Here is a 13,978-nt window from a genome sequence, read left to right on the forward strand (position 1 = left end):
CATGTTCCGCAGAAATGATTAGCATTTCAGTCACCTCGGTTCAGCGTGTGTCCTGTTGCCTAGCAGGCACAGCGCCCACCAAGTGCCCTTCAACTTGTTCCATGCGTGATGGCATCCACGGGCATAAGGTACGAATGGCGTCCTGTGGTGTAGCCATCGATGCTGCATTCATCTGATTCCAAAATGTGTGACAGTTGGCATTGGGTCACACCACTGCACCCGTCGATTCACCGTATCCCACACATTTTCGGCCGTGCGGTCTTGGGCGTATTGTCACGGTTCGTGCGGTTCTCCCCGTCGGAGGTTCGAGTCCTCCCTCGAGCATGGATGTGTGTTGTCCTTAGCGTAAGTTAGTTTAGGTTAGATTGAATAGTGCGTAAACCTATGGACCGATGACCTCAGCAGTTTGGTCCCATAGTCCTTACCACCAATTTCCAAGTTTACACGTTTTAGATTTCCGACGAGTCTGGTTATGTGGCGGACCAGGGCAAAAATCTGACATACTGTGACAAAAACTAGCCACGTGTTCGTGCAACAACATGTAGTCGTGCATTGTCTTGCTGAAAAATAGTGTCTGGGATATTGTGTAGGAAGGTATGGCTGCTGGTGGCAGGATTTCATTCACGAAGGTCACACTGGTCTTAGTGCCCTGGACACGCACCAACTGTGATTTGTGGTTGTGTAAGGTCTTGAGTTGGTGCCGTATGTATCGTGCGAATGCAGTGACTGTGATGCCGCTCCCCCGGTCACTATTTTCATACAAACAGAGCCTGGATTTGTCCAGAACACCATCTGATGCCATTCATTTAAAGAGTGACGTTGTTCCGTATAGCACTGCCGTCTAGCATGTTTATGCCGTCTAGCATGTTTCTGCACATTCGTCGAAACGAGCAGCAATGTCGAAGATGGATGTATCACATTCTCTCATTCCAATAATGCGCTGTCTTTGAAATTCACTGATTTCACAATACGATCTGTGAGGCATCCTGCATGCCTGTTCAAGTTACACTGATCCATTACCTTCGGTTTATAGCGAGCTGCAGGCAAATTTTACCGATAGGTGGTGTTGCGCCGCGATATCAATGTTGAGCTTGAAGCTGTGGTCCGACATGGTTCAAATGCTAATCATTTCTGCAGAACATTCTAATGTTCATGTCCTTCGAATACGAATGTCTTATCTCTAGTCGTTCAAGCTGTTCTGGTTTTTTCTGAACGTGACTGTACAATTTTTGCTGCAGTGGTTACCAGTTTCGGGCTGACACACCCATCCTAAAACGACACACCTAAAATTTTCAAGTTGTCGTAAAATATTGTTTACATACAGTATGCATGTCCATATTACAGGTACTTATATGCTTGTAGACATAAATACCTTGTTATTAACCGTAAGTAGTCATACAATATGATGCGAAAAGGCACGAATAGCTTCTGTACAGAAAGTTAAATTCTGGGGAGCGAGTGCTCCCACTGGTATGAGGTGAACCACATAAAAACGGCACGCCTCACGTACCGGTTAATCATATCTAGTCGAACTGATTCTGAAGTGGCTCCACTGCATTTCATCGGAAAGTTTGGTGGAGTTGTTGTGAGAAGCTTGTACTGTTGAGTTGTTGCAGAAATTGGGCAGCCTGCATTAGAATAGCGAAATGATAAAGTGGAGTGTTACATAAACACAGGTTCCATGAAAGAATGTAAAGAAATATTTCAGGCGAAGTGTCCTCATAGGAGACTCCCAAGGTCCACCACTATTCAAGATCTGCACTAGATATCGAGGCCTGTAGGATCCGTTCAGAATGTGCAGAGGATCAGAAAAAAAAGAGTTCGTTATTGTAACTGGCTATTAACATCAATTCCTAACGGTTACTTGGACCGTTTGCCTTATTTCATGTTAGATTTAACTTGTCAGGTTATGTAAACTACCAGAATTGCAGATGCTAGTAGCAGGACAACTCACATATTATGCATGAAGAACATCTCCACTCAGAGAAGATAGGTGTTTGACATGCGTTGTCTGGTATGCATATTATTGGCCCCATACTATTCAATTATACCTTAAAGAGTTCTAGGTATCTGGAGTCCTTTGACTCTTTCTATGCACAATTAACAGACGCACAGAAGCTGTATGTAATATTCCAAAAAGATGGAGCAACCGCTCACACATCCAACCAAAGTATGGCACACCTCACCAACGTGTTGCCTGAAAACAGACTTGTCAGCAGAGGCCTCTGGCGCCCTTGATCCCAGGACTTAACATCATGCGCCTTTTTTTTCGGGTACACTAAAATGCAACGTGTATGCCGACAATCATCGCACAACAGACGATCTTAAACGGAACATTACACAGAAATCAACATCACGCCAGTAGAATTACAGTGACACGTTGGTAACGTCATTATACGAAGTTAGCTATGCTTGGGTGCTCATGGACTCCACTCCCAGCGTCTCTCATAAACAGGTAACTACGATTTTATTTAACGTTTCATTATCTATTCTTTTTTAATTGGTTCATTGTTCATTGAATCTTTGGCGTGAGGCATACCGGTTTTATGTGCAATACCGTGTTTCAGCCTATGCGCCTATTGTAGCAGCTGGGTGAAACAAACAAACTGACAAATATTACTTGCAGCAGTCAAGAGGTCACCTTGGTATGTGTCGCCGTCATGCATACCGCTCATGTGCATATGGCTGCCCATTAGTTTTCTAAGAAGGCATGGTCATTGACTCATAACTTTTTAAAAATAAAAAAAATCTGTTTTACATTATAGGAAAAGTTAACAATTTTTTTACAAAATAATGTAGTATCCAAACGAAAATAATTTTATACTACAGGAAATCTTAAGAATTTTGTGTTACAGAATAACGTAGCGTCCAAATGAATCTTACAACACCAGGAGATGATGACGTAGCGCGCTCTCCACTACACTACCCTGTATTTTTATTGCAGGGTACAGTACCAAGAACTACAGGGAGTCAATGGTAAAACCATAAATATGTTATTTTTTAATGTATGGTATCCACATACTGTCTAGAGTAAAATAAGGTGAAAGACATAAAAGAGTTACATCTTTTTCGTATTACGTTATTAGTGTAACCTTTGGTAACAAACCCACAGTTGCGCAATAAATAAACTCACAGCAGCATGCTGAGCGTCATCCGATGGAATCATCATCCATGGTGCGAGTGACGCATTCGAAGTCAAACCCTTATTTCTGCATTGATCACATGTGCATAAAATTGCAAGTAGATACACTCCTGGAAATGGAAAAAAGAACACATTGACACCGGTGTGTCAAACCCACCTTACTTGCTCCAGACACTGCGAGAGGACTGTACAAGCAATGATCACACGCACGGCACAGCGGACACATCAGGAACCGCGGTGTTGGCCGTCGAATGGCGCTAGCTGCGCAGCATTTGTGCACCGCCGCCGTCAGTGTCAGCCAGTTTGCCGTGGCATACGAAGCTCCATCGCAGTCTTTAACACTGGTAGCATGCCGCGACAGCGTGGACGTGAACCGTATGTGCAGTTGACGGACTTTGAGCGAGGGCGTATAGTGGGCATGCGGGAGGCCGGGTGGACGTACCGCCGAATTGCTCAACACGTGGGGCGTGAGGTCTCCACAGTACATCGATGTTGTCGCCAGTGGTCGGCGGAAGGTGCACGTGCCCGTCGACCTGGGACCGGACCGCGGCGACGCGCGGATGCACGCCAAGACCGTAGGATCCTACGCAGTGCCGTAGGAGACCGCACCGCCACTTCCCAGCAAATTAGGGACACTGTTGCTCCTGGGGTATCGGCGAGGACCATTCGCAACCGTCTCCATGAAGCTGGGCTACGGTCCCGCACACCGTTAGGCCGTCTTCCGCTCACGCCCCAACATCGTGCAGCCCGCCTCCAGTGGTGTCGCGACAGGCGTGAATGGAGGGACGAATGGAGACGTGTCGTCTTCAGCGATGAGAGTCGCTTCTGCCTTGTTGCCAATGATGGTCGTATTCGTGTTTGGCGCCGTGCAGGTGAGCGCCACAATCAGGACTGCATACGACCGAGGCACACAGGGCCAACACCCGGCATCATGGTGTGGGGAGCGATCTCCTACACTGGCCGTACACCACTGGTGATCGTCGAGGGGACACTGAATAGTGCACGGTACATCCAAACCGTCATCGAACCCATCGTTCTACCATTCCTAGACCGGCAAGGGAACTTGCTGTTCCAACAGGACAATGCACGTCCGCATGTATCCCGTGCCACCCAACGTGCTCTAGAAGGTGTAAGTCAACTACCCTGGCCAGCAAGATCTCCGGATCTGTCCCTCATTGAGCATTTTTGGGACTGGATGAAGCGTCGTCTCACGCGGTCTGCACGTCCAGCACGAACGCTGGTCCAACTGAGGCGCCAGGTGGAAATGGCATGGCAAGCCGTTCCACAGGACTACATCCAGCATCTCTACGATCGTCTCCATGGGAGAATAGCAGCCTGCATTGCTGCGAAAGGTGGATATACACTGTACTAGTGCCGACATTGTGCATGCTCTGTTGCCTGTGTCGATGTGCCTGTGGTTCTGTCAGTGTGATCATGTGATGTATCTGACTCCAGGAATGTGTCAATAAAGTTTCCCCTTCCTGGGACAATGAATTCACGGTGTTCTTATTTCAATTTCCAGGAGTGTACAAATACCGGTAATACATCACCATCTTTCTTTTCTTTCTTTCCTTTGCTTGTGCCGTTTTTCCCACAGAGACGCAGGGTCGGCATGTGTAATCGGATGTGGCAATGTTAGTTGAAGGGGTGGCCAGATGCCCTTCCTACCGCGACCCCATACCCCCCGGGAAGGAATTAGTGCACCCCAACTGTCTGCGAGTAGTGTAATCCATGGAATAGTGCAGAAGTGTTCAGATGTCTGCGAGCGGTGCAACTGAGGCGGGACGTTGGGACCAGCCCGGTATTTACCTAGGGCGACGTGGAAAACCGCCTAAAAACCACATCCAGGCTGGCCGGCACACCGGCCCTCGTCGTTAATCCGCCGGGCGTATTCGATCCCGGGCCGGCGCGCCTACCCGAGTCCAGGAAGCAGCGCGTTAGCGCGCTTGGCTAACCAGGCGGGTGGTAATACATCACCATATAAGACTACATTAAAAAGAGCCTGTTACCCGCGTGGTACAGGATTCATGGTCGTGGCTAACTTGTGGACATGATCCATGCCTTCGCTGGCACTTTTCCCGTTAGCATGACCCTATACACTGAAGAGTAAAAGAAACTGGTACACCTGCCTGATATCGTGTAGGACACTCGCGAGCTCGCAGAAGTGCCGCAGCATGCCGTGGCGTGGACTCGCCTAATGTCTGAAGTAGTGCTAGAGGGAACCGACACCGTGAATCCTGCAGGGCTGTCCATAAAAACGAAAGAGTACGAGGGGATGGAGATCTCTTCTGAACAGACGCAAGGCATCCCTGATATGCTCAATAGTGTTCATGTCTAGGGAGTTTGGTGGCCAGCGATAGTGTTTAAACTCAGAAGAGCGTTCCTGGAGCCACTCTGTAGCAATTCAGGACGTGTGGAGTCTCGCATTGTCCTGCTGGAAATGCCCAAGTCCGTCTGAATGAGCAGTGGTCATGAATGGTTGCAAGTGATCAGACAGGATGCTTACATACGTGTTACCTGTCGGGGTCGTATCTAGACGTATCAGGGGTCCCATATCACTCCAACTGCACACGTCCCACACCATTACAGAGTTTCCAACGGCTTGAACAATCCCTTGCTGACATGCAGAGTCCATGGAATTCATGAGGCTGTCTCCATACCCGGACACGTCCATCCGCTCGATAGAATTTGAAACGGAACTCGTTCGATCAGGAAACATGCCTCCAGTCGTCAACAGTCCAGTGTCGTTGTTCACAGGCCCAGGCGAGGTGTAAAGCTTTATGTTGTGAGTCATCAAGTGTACATGAGTGGGCCTTCGGCTCAGAAAGCCCATATCGATGATGTTTCGTTGAGTGGTTCGGATGTCGACTGTTGTTGATGGCCCAACACTGAAATCTGCATCAATTGGCGGAAGGGTCGCAACTCTGTCACGTTGAACGATTCTCTCCAGTCGTCGTTGATCCCGTTCTTGCAGGATCTTTTTCCGGCCGCAGCTATGTCGGAGATTTGATGTTTTACCGGATTCCTGATATTCACGGTGCACTCATGAAGTGGTCGTACGGGAAAGTTCCCACTTCATCGCTACCTCGGAGATGCTCGTGCGCCGCCTGTAACAACACGTTCAAACTCACGTAAATCTATATAACCTGCCACTCTGCTATGGGACTCGGTGTTGTATTGTCCTCATCATCGGCAGAAAGTCGCCCAATGTGGCACCGATTGAAATAAGACTTGAACCTGGCAGCCAAACCCGACTAAGACTTCCCGGCCAACGATGTCATACGAACATTTCATTTTTACTACACACCAAGGCAGGTAGCGTTCTCCAGGCAGTCACCAAATTGAGACTTTTCTATCGGACTCCCACAGGGTGAGATGAGATTAGTCTCTCCAAATCACCCGTTACCAGCCGTCTACTGCTCAGTGGCCCCATTCTTTACACCACCTCAACTGTCGCTTTACAATGAACGCAGAAACGTACCACTAACTAGGAGCTGTTCTTCCATTGTAACCTATTCTTTTTGACTGCCTGTGCTTCGTCACTGTGATAGTTGTACTAGTGGCAGGGCTTTGGAAATTACGAAGGATTCCTTCTCCTAATTTTATGCGAATATGTACAACCACCTTTCTAGTGTTCGATGGCACCTGTTCATCAGTACACGAGGTCTGCTGGTTTTGGTTCAGCTGAGGTTGTCACTTCACTTTTGCCCTTCACAGTCACATCACCAATAGTCGATGTGGGTAGCTTTAGAAGGGTTTGAATGTCCTTGATGGATTTATTACTCTGGCGACATTCAACGACTAGTCTACTTTCGGAGTCACTGAGCTCTCCGACCCATTCTGCCTTTTATATTGGCGCGTCCGCCACTTTTGACATCTAGTGCTCAGTCGCGCTTTACATCGTATTTCCGAATACTTTTGATCAGATTGAACTTGTCTGTCTGTTAAGAACCAAAGGCGTCGTGTGCTTTGAAAGGCAATTTGGAATGACTGTCTCGAATCGACTATGCTATATTAGAAATTTCCACAATTTGCGGTCCACTACATAGCAATAACAAGAGTGTTACGAACCTAGATTTACCCACATTTTTGTGACACATATGTTTCAGATAATTAGAACCGAGGGTGCAGGGAAATTTTGCTCTCGGAAAGTGCTCTTCAAGCTACAAATGAGATGACGAGAGACGATGGAGATGTGAAAGTGTTGGAACGCGATAAGAAAACTGCCTGCGTTTTGTTCAGTCACCCTCTCTGGCTCTAGAGCTCGTGTAGCTTTCTCGCAATTTTTCTGCGTGCAGCTGCTGGTCGTGAATCATGCATAGCAAGTACTGTACCGTGCGATTCACTCGGACTAGACTTTCTACAGTAGCGTGCATGCAGGTTTATCTATGTGGGGACTGGTCTTTCCTGGCGAACTTGCTAGGATGCAAATTAGAAGACATCTCCTTTCATTTTCATCTTCCTTGTACAGTCTAGGAAGGACTATAGCAAGATACTTCATGTACCTTAGTCCCACTTGAAGAATATGTCGTTTAAGTCATCTCTTGCAGTCCACTTAGAAAAGTTACATGCTGAAGTGCGAACAGTATGTGAGTCCTACTTTTCGCAAGATTCTTTTTGTACTTCGTCGTTATCAGTTCAACGTACCCTTTGGCATCAGAAAAGTTGGTCTGTTTTTTTTCTGAGTAATTTAGAACTATTTTTGTGTTTAGAGGTATCTGGGCCGCAATGAAAAAGGATGGGGCGATTGTTGAGTAGGGACAACCTTAACACTTTAAACATTTATTTTAAAATTACAAAGTCACACCAAACTTGACCACTGATAACCCAACAGCAATACTCAATAATTCAGTTACCTAATACAGTGTAAACACTTCCAGTGAAATTATTTCCTTAAGGGAGTCAATATTTAAAAAAATGTAATGTTGCAACCACAACAATACTGATAATAAAATTTACAACTTGACGTCTTAAACACTGTACCCTCTAGACAAGTCTTTCAGTCATTGTTCTTCCTTACAAAATTTCAGTTACCTAAATATTACTAAACCAGAAATCAGTTGTCTTCTTTCCGTACTTACTCATAAAGCAAAATAAACATAATAAAATCAACATCCATATCTTTAAACTTGCGGAAATAAACAAACGAATATACTTAGGACATCTGGAAGACTCAATGGTAACCAAATGATCTTAAAGTTCACTAACAGTTGTTTTGCTACAGTTATAAATGAACGATTGCTTCACTTTTTGTAACGTCTGGTTGTGTCACTACCACTGCTCCATAACACATCTCGCCCAACTATAAGCTCCATCCGTCTACCTCAGTGCACATAAATACAAGGCAATGTCAGCTGATGTATCAAACAGTTTGATATCAGAGACCAGAAATAACAACAATTTTGTTGAATGAAAATAACTTGGACTGCAGCCACTTGACACCACACTCCAGCATAATTAATCAATAACCAGACGCCAATGTGCATCAATTAACTCCGTAATTAGTGACAAGACCCACTTCTTGCATCTATTTGGCACAACACAGTCAAGCAACCATTTACTCTCTAAGTCAAAGGCTGTAGTGTCTAAGGGACAGAAGCCTTTATCCATAAAGATGAGAAATGTCATACTGACGCACAATAAGGTAATGCTCGACCGAGATGATGGGCCCACAACTTTTGCGGATATTAGTACCTTTTGCAGATTTACCATTGACGAAGTAGCTACGTTAACACTTCACGTATCTGGCCACCTGAGACATATTACACGCACCGCCGTCGGCTTTCAGTCACCATGCCTCTTACTTCCTCCGTGCTCTAAGCTAAGCACTCTTGCATGTCCGAAAGAAAAGGCTTTACGGTGACTATAGCCGTCATGAAATACATGAAATGTATTCGCACTGGGAATATGAATAACCATCGGTTGTATAACGAAATGACGACTGTGAAAATTGGTGCCGGATCGGGGCTCGAACCCGGATTTCCCGCTTTAGGCGAACCGTCGCCTTAACGCTAAGGTTATCCGTGCACGGTTCACAGTCGGACCGAAACTTCCATGTGTCGTCATTCCTGCATCACAACCCGTACTCGAACACATATCATGTAATTGTCGTACAGGTGGAGGACATTTTAAGTGAAAGTCGCTGTCTGGTATCGGCGAATAAATACGATATTGCAGTGCCTATGTTGTTAAGAAGTAATATGCAATGTTCCTTTGGACATAAATGCATTCCCGTCATTCAGTCATACAGTCGATGGTTGTCCGTATTTGCAACTGCGAATACATTTCAGGTATTCCACGGGATTGTTCTGACCCTGTTTTATGCTGTTCTTCCTTGTTCCCGTTCAATAGCCCTGCTAATTCTGTCTGGTAGGGTCCACACACAGGATGGATTGCACGATTTTTTCATTTACGATCTCCTTTGAAGACTTGCAGCATTTTTCCAATCTCCTGTTAGGTCTGCTACCTGATCTGCCCATAATTCTGCTCTTGTGATCATTCCATTTTATATTCTCACAAACTGTCGCATTTAAGTATTGATCCAAATTGTCCCACTCATATTGCTGTTATAGCATACTACGGTTCTGCGTTTTGTAAAATGCACAATTTTACAACGCTGAACATTTAAAGCAAGCTGCATACTTTTGCCCCACTAAAATATGATAAAAATCTGTATATTTTTGCAGCTATTTGTAGATAGTGCTTCATTATAGAGAACTACACTATAGCCAAAAAGATTGAGTTGCAAATAGTATTGTCTGCCAGGTCATTAAAATAGAACACGAAAAGCAAGCTGAGGCACGTGCGAAGTAACTTCTACATATGTCGATAGCTCTCTATTCAAAGTAATATGCTGTCTTCTTCCTACCAAAAAATTGTCAATTCAGTCACATTGCTCCGCATTATTACACTTTTCTAAATGAGCACAGGTGTGGTACTGAGTCAAATGCTTTTCAGAAATCCAGAAACACTGCATCCACCTATTTGCCTTCATCCACGCCTTTCAGGCTGCCACGTATGTTTGAGATAATCAGGACCTAACGTACAGGAAAATGGAGCTCTTTATGTTTCGAAAAGTGCTGTGCCACCCATAACAATGGAGACGTCTAGAGATGATGGAAATGTTAATGTGTTGACAGAAAGAAAAAAGAAGAAAGCACTCTTCCGCCCCTTCGCCACGCTTAAAATACAGATATTTATTAAAGTTGGCCTAACATGTGAGCAAATTTTTTTTCTCTGTAATACTTAACTATGAGTTGCAAACCTAAAACAATCCGTTTAGAAATATTACAAATATAAAAAGCTAATATATTTTCACAAAATAAATATCAATGCAAGCACTATGCATGCACTTTCATTAAAATAAAATAGAAACAATACAAACGACTTAAATTACATTTAGCAAGTTACCACGCTGATGAAGTAAATGACAAGGAGCTTTCACTTCCCTTTCATTTACAAACAATTTTATGATATCTTCATTCCTCTGTTTCACTGTTATGTCAAATTCGATATCAAGGACACCAGTATAACTGATACGATCCTGTTTTTGTGATGTCCTTAAATAATTATTTATATGTCATAGAGCAGAAAATTATCTTTCTGTTGAGCAACTGGAAGCAGGATTACTGAAGTGTCACTGGACTCGCATTCGGGAGGACGATGGTTCAATCCCGTCTCCGGCCATCCTGATTTAGGTTTTCCGTGATTTCCCTAAATCGTTTCAGGCAAATGCCGGGATGGTTCCTTTGAAAGGGCACGGCCGATTTCCTTCCCAATCCTTCCCTAACCCGAGCTTGCGCTCCGTCTCTAATGACCTCGTTGTCGACGGGACGTTAAACACTAACCACCACCACCACCACCTACTGAAGCGTATTAGAAGTGATACCTAATTTGAGTACACTTTGTCTACCTGCTAGCATCTTGCACAGTTCTAGAAAAGGGTATGATTCTTTTCATTCTTTATATAACAGATGTAGGTTTTGAAGTGAAAACATTCAAGTACAAATACTAAGTTTTCAAGATCTGAGCTGTAGAGATGCTGTTCCTGGGCAACAATTCCTGGTTTCCAGTTGACTTAGCTTCTTCAGGCCTGACAAAAACATAAATGGTTAATTGAAGTCCTTATAAGTTCTTCGGGCAATCTATCCAGAATCAAAAGGGAGGATGTCTACCTCTAACCTGATTCATCAGATTCTTCAGTCTCTGAATCACACACATCAAAACATTATTTTTTTCCCTATTGTATTCCTTACCCTGAACTTCCCTTTGTTGAATTTTAGCAATATTACACAAAATTAAAAAAAATTCTGACCTACATTCTTGACAACTTTATATCGCATTTTCATTCCTTCCAAGAAACCAACTAAGGAACTGTACAACTTCAGAACAGTGGGTACGTCCGTATCTACTGCTAGCAATTGCTTACTTAAAACAGTAGATCTTTCAAGAATTGAATCCCAAATTGCAGTCCTAAAAGATGTCTGAAAACTACACAATTTCTTCATGACAAATCTAGCTTCATATCTGAACAAAGGCTTTTCACTTTTTTTCGCAATGATTGACAACAGTGCTCTGAGACTGCCAAGCCATTTTTGATCAAGCTTCTGTACGATTTTTCTCTAGAAGACAATCGAGTTGTGGACATGGATTTAACAGTCAAGTGGTCTTTACTAAAAATGTGCTTAAATAGTTCCATTGCTGGCTAGAACCACTGAAAGAATTAAATATTTCTTGATAAATGTCGAGAAAGAAAAAGTTTGAAGTTTACAACGTTATCTGCACTTGAAACCACGAAATTAAGTGTGTGCGCTGTACAAGGAGTATAGTAAGTGTAAGGAGTCACAACTTTAATTCTAGCTTGCACGCCAGAGTAAATACCTGACGTATTCGATGTAGCGTCGTTTAGATTTGGGTATGTTGAAGCCACGTCTCTCAAGCAAATGGATTAATGCATCTGGCAGGTCCTGGCCACCATGTTCTGGATTGGATATAATTGCAACAAATCGCTCTTCTGATAATCGCAGTTTCTTGATATAATGTAAGACACAGCTTATTTGATTATGGTGTGCAATATCAGAGTAATATTTACATGCAATAATTTTCGCCACTATTTCTTCAACTACTCTCTTCCCCATGATTTTGCTTACTTCCTCACACGTTGAAAAAGGCAGGTATGACTTTTTTCCCTTTCCAGAATTCTTGTATTGCTACGTTGTGGTCAGCAAGAAATTGATCAAATTCAGCCATAAGTTACATGAAAATTAAAAAGTTACCATTATGAACACTTCCAAGTGCTTCATCAAAACCACGGAAAGGTAGTCCTCGGGAAAAATAAGTTTCATCACAACCAATAACTCTTTGAAACATAGTACTTCAGTATCTAACTTCATTTTCGAATTGTGCGAACGGTTTTCCATCTGTCCTTATCAGCTTCTGTTTTTAAAACGGGGAACGAAGTCTCAGTAGCCTGAACTGTTTTCATGAGCTGCAATTACCTCTGTATGCTTCGAGTACGAGAAAAAACGAAGTTCTGCCTTGTCAGATGTTCCCGCAGAGTAGTTCGTGCACAAAATAATGTTCCCCGACTTTCTGAAACACTAAATCGTCTCTACTAATAATTTCATTGTTTGGTAGTTTTCTCTGAAAAAAAAAAAAAGATCATACGATAGAGTATTGTACTAACACCCTAAATGTTTTGAATTTGAAACATCACCGTTTTTATCGTGTTTTATCCAGTTCATTGCCATGTAGTACATTGTTTTATCAGCAATTTTTTGTCCAAAAAAAGGGATCAGCACTGAGTGCGAAATTTTCCTCAACATTTTCATTTTGGGAAATGTTTTTTCGTCATTTGGAGTAAGTTTTTCAGTGTGGTCTTCTAGAATTTCGCTAGGGGAAAGTGTTTGTTCTCTACATAAGTTCTTTGAGGATTTTATAGAAACGTCAACGCGCGGATCTTTGATCAGTGCTTCTTCTTACCTTTTAATTTTTTCTTTTGCCAAGGACCAATACTGAGCCCCACTTAGCCGCTTTCTTCCAGTCATTTTCTTCAGTGATTTTCAAAATATCGCAAAGCAACATTCATTAACGGCAGGACAGAAATCGCAATGGAAGTCGCATCTCACCCGAGTTAACGAGCTAAAGAAAACTGTCCTCCAACCGTGCGAAAATCACAGAGAACATGCTACTCTCTGCAGTTATAAGCGGGCCACGAATTCCTTCTGTAACTTCTTCGTCTCAGTATAGCACCTGCACCTTAAGTATTTGATTATTTGTTGGATGTATTCAAATGTCTGTCTACTCCCACGGTTTCCTCTACTGCCATGGAGGTTATTTTCTGATGACTTAACAAATGTCCCATCATTCTGTACCATCTTCTTTTTTGTCTTCCATGTGTTACTCACTTCGCCGATTCTGCGGAGCAACTCCTCATTCCCTATCTTATCAGTCCACATTACGGTTTTCCCATTGTCCGTGATTCGCTAGCGTAACAAACCCAATGTTTGGTACCAGTAGGCTTCTCTTAGCCAGGAATGCCCTCTTCGCCCTTGCTGGTATGTTTTTTATCTCCTTCTTACTTCGTCCTTCATGGGTGGGTTTGCTTGCAAGGTAGCACGATTCCTTAACTTCCTCTAATGCGTAAATGCTAATTTTGATGGTAACTTTCTCGTTATCCTCATTTATCCTACATCTCATTAACTTGTCTTTCTCCGATTTACTTTCAATCCATATTCTGTATTCATTATACTGTTCATACCATTCAAGAGATCCTGCAGTTCTTTGTTACATTCACTGAGGACTGCAATGCTGTTATCATTGATATCATTGCAGTTT

This window comes from Schistocerca piceifrons, chromosome 4, assembly GCF_021461385.2.
Source record: "Schistocerca piceifrons isolate TAMUIC-IGC-003096 chromosome 4, iqSchPice1.1, whole genome shotgun sequence".
Lineage (NCBI taxonomy): Eukaryota > Metazoa > Arthropoda > Insecta > Orthoptera > Acrididae > Schistocerca > Schistocerca piceifrons.